Genomic DNA, 5,403 nt, shown 5'->3' on the forward strand with positions numbered 1-5,403 from the left:
TGTATAATGTGAAATAGAAAAATAAGGCATTTAAAATACTAGTGAGTAAAGGAGGTTAATAATTACTGAGCATTTTTAACATATCTGGTACTCTTTTAAGCACTTTACAAGTAAGATACCCACTGAGATAAGTGGTAGCAAAGCTGGTGGAACTGGAAGGAACTGGGATTTGAACCCAGTACCCTGATTTCAGAGAGCTTGCCTTTAGTTTTTATGTTATATTTCATCTTCAGCAAGATAACTATGTATAGATAATAACTAAACACACACCATACACACACACAAAACACAAGGTAATGAAGAAAAACACTATGTAGTTTTTCCCATCAAGAGATGGAGTACATTTCTCCACTCTGGAACCTGGGGTGGGCTTGTGACTTCCTTGGAAAATAAAATGCAGTTGAAGTGACTCCATGTAGTTTTCTAGACATGGCCGTAGCAGGCCTTGCAGCTTACACTCACTCTCACATTCTCAAACTGCTCTCCTGAGATGGCCATGCAGGGAAGCTGGTCTACCCTGCAGGAGAGCGGGAGGCTGTGTGGAGAAGAGTCGAGTTGCTCAGCCTACAACCAGCATCAAGTGCCCGACATGTGTGTGAGGCCACCTTCAACTTTTCCTCTCTGCCAACCCAGCAGCTGAGTGCAGTCACGTGTGTGAATTCAGGTGAAATGTACACAGAACATACCAAATCAACTCATTCAATCATAAGCAATTATAATTTATTGTTGTTTCAACCAACTTAACTTTAAGGTGATTTGTCATATGGCAATAGATAGCTAATATTCCCCAAATACTATCATGGGTCTCTAAGGGCAATCATAGAAATGTATCATATTTTTTTGTATGAAACTAATGAACTTTCATTAGAAATTATTTGATTTCTTTAGACTTAAATACCTGTCATTTGACATTTCTTTGGAACAAACTCAACAGTTTTCTCAGATTTGCCAGACTAAGGTAGAAGTCTTTCTGAAAAAGCCAGTCCTCTTGAATCATGGTTAGTACATCATTTCATGGTCACTGAAAATAACTCTTCCTGAATTGGGCACAGAATGAGCAGCTGTTGGGCAGGTAAGTGTTGAGATGAGGAATGTACAGTTTGGGGGACTGAAAAAATGCTATGGATATTTCTCCCCATCAGCTGTAAGAAGTGCTGAGCTACCTCACAGGACAGATGCTAAACTGGGGACCGTTTCCCATCAGACCAAGTCTCTAATGCACTGCCCCTATGACTCTATTGGCCTATGACTCCATGCTTCTCTCAGATTGAGAAGCTGCAGTTCAATTAATGCCTGCTTCTGCTCTGGAAATTCTTCTCTTTTTGAGTCATATAATATCTGAAATTCTAATCAGGGTGGGGTAAGGCAACTGTCAACAATCTAATTAGGAAGTCAGTATTTTATTAGAGAATTGTGATAAGGATTAAAACGTCAATCTGAAAGTCAATTTTCAGCCAAGTGACCCAAGTGACATTTGTTACTGTTGATTACTTCCTCCCCTCAGAAAGCTCCCTACTTAGGTGGCATCCATAAACATTTCTTATGACTCTCTGCCTGCCTCTCTGGCCATTCTAAGTATCTATGAAGTATTCTTCTTTAAATGCTCACCCCAGAATTGTGGTCTCTAATCTTTTCATCCTACATACTCTGAGTGATACAATTCATTTCTGTGGTTTTAATTACTGATGACTCCCCATCTTGCGTCTTTAGCCCCTGAGTTCCCAGAAGCAATGCCTAACTCTCTACTATTTGTCTTCATCTGAATCTTTTCCAAGGACCACAATGTTATCATGATAAAATAAATTTTTTTCTTCTAGGTTCTCTTCTCTCCTATTATTTCCTCCCTGCTTCTTTCCAGCATTTTACTGGCACATCTAATCAAACTTTGTCCATTTTTACTCCTTAGTACTTCTGAGAATGGCATCAAACCGGTTCCCCATAGCCCAGCACCCATGGTCCAGCCCCGTGTCCTGCTCAGCTCTTCTCTTATGCTCTGAGTTACAGTTATAGTCAATGAATTTCAGCCTGGGACATGCTCTCTCACCTTCTGGCCTTGGTATATGTAGTAGTACCCCCTATGAAGACTGCTCTTTCTTTCTGCCTTCCTCCAGCCAATACTTCCTTTCTTACAAAACTCAGTGCAGAGCAACTTGCCTGAGGAGGTTTCTCTGACCTCCGTTCCCTGCAGCTGTGTGGATTAGGTGCTCCTCCACCCACAGTGCATTATGCATAGCTGTACCCTGCATTTTAGCACACTGCTTGTAAATGACTCTCTTCTTGTCTGTCTTGCCTGGTATACCTACCTGTTCTCAGAGGGCAGGGACTGTGTGCTTTATCTAAGTAACTCTATTACCTAATATCATACTTGGTTCCTAGCAGGTGCACAAGGCACTGTTTGTGGAATGAGTGAATGTGATATAGCCAATCCACAGGAAAGGGAATCACTCTGGAAGGCAGCAGGGAGAAGCATAATATTATCTTGGTGTGAGTGTACAAGGTGAGATAGAAAAATTATGAAGAGTTCAATATAAGATTGAGTGACTCATGTTGCCTAAGAATGGGGCTGGCCATATTTCAGCATCTGTTAAGTAATCAGCCTTTGTCCAATCTAGGATGCTTTGCCAAACAAACACATGACTATGATTTTGCTAGTCACATTCCCAGGCACAATAAAAGGACCCTATCTTAGCCACTGGTCTTAGGGTCAAATGTCTTACTTTTTGAAACTTGCTGGTCTGGTAATCACCATGATAATACATTACTACCCATTGCCAAATACTGTTATAACTACACATTAACAGAAGCATCTCTCCTCTAGGCTCTGGCACTAATCACTCCAATCTGAGGAAACCTACTGGTCTCCATTCCCCCTCCATTCCCAGGAGATTCCTTACACTTGAAGCATTCTGCAAGAAAATATTTGTCCAGCTTTTATTGACATAAATAGACCAGAAAGATCTGTATGTATAACTGCTTCTTCAAGGCATTCTAGACCCTTTCATCTATGCCATTTTCCTTTTTTCACTCCCTGACCCTGCTGTCACAGATGAAGCAAGAGACACTCAAGCTGCTGAGGTTATTTTCTCTCCACTGTATGTACCACATCATGGTCACATATATCAACCAAAATGAGAATGTGTATGTTTGCAGATTGTATCTATGAGGTCTGTCCAGAAAAAGTCCAGCCATTATTCATGTAACAAGAATGGTTTGTGCCACATTGATGTAACCTGGCAGTCAAGGGCAGTGGACTGGAATGTGCATGTGTGAACAATGATGACTTCACTGTACTAGTCAATGGGGGTTGTAGATGCTATTGAGTATGTGTACTGTGGGGCCATCACATTCAAAATGACTGAGTGAGTAGAGCACCAAATCTGCATCAAATTTTGCATTAAGCTTGAATATTCCTCCATGGAATCTACTCAGATGATTCAGAAGTCTGCAGCTATGGAGGTGATTGGCAGCTTCATCACAACAATGTGCCCACTCATGCATCATGTCTCATCCAAAGATTTTTGGCAAAACATCAAGTCACCCAGGTGACTCAGCTCCCCTACAGTCCAGATTTGGTGCCCCATGACTTCTGGCTTTTCCCAAAACTAAAGCCACCTTTGAAAGGGAAGAGATTTCAAGACTGTTGATAAGATTCAGGGAAATACAATGCAGCAACTGATGGTGACTGGGAGAACTGTGTGAGGTCCCAAAGGTACCTGCTTTGAAGGGGACTGAGGCATCATTTTCCTATGTACAATGTTTCTTGTATCTTGTATCTCCTTCAATAACTGTCTCTAACTTTCATATTACATGGCTGAATACCTTCTAGACTGACCTCATATGTCTAAGATACGTGTGTGTGTGTATATATACACACATATCTCCTATTAAATGGCTGGATACATTCTGGACAGCCCTTGTGTATATAGCTTCATTCTTTCTGCCAAAGCCATTTACATCAATTAAAATATCAAGTCATCAGTCTACACTACCTAGTCAGCTAAGATTTGCAAAGCACTAAAATAGGTAGTAAAGGATATGAACATAAGTAAATAAGACACATGATTCTGATGGAGCTTAGAATCTCCTCAAGATAGAGAATATATAAAATATACAGTAAATAACATTGTTAGAATATGATAAATTGCTTGAGAGTTTATGGGTCAGGTCTTTACCCATGACACACTTAATTTAATGCTCATAATTATCCAATGAGGTAAAGTACTATGGGACTAGAATTATAGGTGAAGAAATCAGGAATCAGGGGTGAGAGGTAACCTTCCTAGCACCACACGGCCAGTATGAATCACAGCTGGAACTCAGGCCTACACCATGATTTAATCACTATTATATTTTTCCTTCTAGAGTCAAGAAGTTTGGAAGAAAATATAATTGCCGTGTGTTGGAATGCTCAGACAAATCTTTACAGAGGATGTGAAAGAGATTCTATGTCTTAAAGGATTGCCAGGATTTAGAGAAATGGAAAGGAAATATAAAGATGTTTGGGGCAACAAATGATCTTTAATAGCCCCCTTTTGTAAAGCAAAGGATGGAAATTCTGAAACTAAGAATTCCTTGACAATCTCATAAACCCTAAGAACTCCCTCTTCCAAAATAATGACACTTTCAACCTATAGCCCCACTTACTTGCTTGTGTATTCTTCTCTCTGGAGGAAACCAGGGTCATCGGGCAGCTCTGAAGACCATGAGCTAAAGGGGTGTTTGCAACTTCACTTTGTTGAGATATCTCCTGTTTGATCTCCCAGCGTGTCAATTTGATATCCCTCGGTCACACTGAATGGGATTGAAATTAAATGTTTCAGACAGCCACTGCTTACAGTTTATGCAACATAAAAATGAAATCCTCTTGAAATAAATCAGCTAAAGAGACCAGCCATTAAATAAATAGATAGTTTTTTCCTGATTAACAAGAGAATCACTGAACTGGGAGAGGTCTTTGCTAATGTGAGTCAAATGTTGACTGATTGGGAAAAATCTAATATTTAGTGTGTGAGGCTTTTTCCATAACAGAGGAGGTCTGCAAGAGTCAGTGGTATTTGAGCTACAGTTTTGTTGTCTGGATGAAATGAGTTCAGTGGCATTCTGTTCCTGGGTACAACTTGGAAGTGAATCTGAATTTCCTCCCCAAAATGGCTGTAACCAAACCAACTCTACCACAAATATCTGATCTTCTGGAAGAGAAAGCTGGCCAAGTAACTAGAAAATCAAGCATTTGGAGACCTACACTGGCCTAGGTCTGGCCTTTATCGTACAAGAAACTGAGGTTCCCTCCATAAGCGAGTTCTCTTGATGTGTCTTTCTATAAAAAACATTTACTCTGATTTCCAACCTTTGTAAGGTAAGAAATTACTTACTTCAGTAAGTAATTACTTCAGTAAGTAATTT

This window comes from Phyllostomus hastatus, unplaced genomic scaffold (genome assembly GCF_019186645.2).
Source record: "Phyllostomus hastatus isolate PE091 unplaced genomic scaffold, TTU_PhHast_1.1 phas_contig_34, whole genome shotgun sequence".
Classification (NCBI taxonomy): domain Eukaryota; kingdom Metazoa; phylum Chordata; class Mammalia; order Chiroptera; family Phyllostomidae; genus Phyllostomus; species Phyllostomus hastatus.